The following is a 244-nucleotide window of genomic DNA, read 5'->3' as shown; positions in this document are numbered from 1 at the left end:
GGGCGGACAAACACAGGCAGACTGAAACAGAGAAACAGTGAGAGAATCAGAATAAAAAAGCGAGATCCACCAATAGACACAAAGCAAAGGCAAACGCCAAGAAGGAAGGTCGAATGTACAAGAAAATACATGCATAACCCCCCCCCCCCGCCCCAACTTCCCTCCTGTTTAATATTTCGTGATCTTCTGTTGCTTTCTGTTCTTTGCAGCTGTTTTAAGGAAATTCGGTTGATTTTTTTTTTAC

Source organism: Penaeus monodon, chromosome 27, assembly GCF_015228065.2.
Source record: "Penaeus monodon isolate SGIC_2016 chromosome 27, NSTDA_Pmon_1, whole genome shotgun sequence".
NCBI classification, from domain to species: domain Eukaryota; kingdom Metazoa; phylum Arthropoda; class Malacostraca; order Decapoda; family Penaeidae; genus Penaeus; species Penaeus monodon.
Note: the sequence above shows the minus strand (reverse complement) of the source record.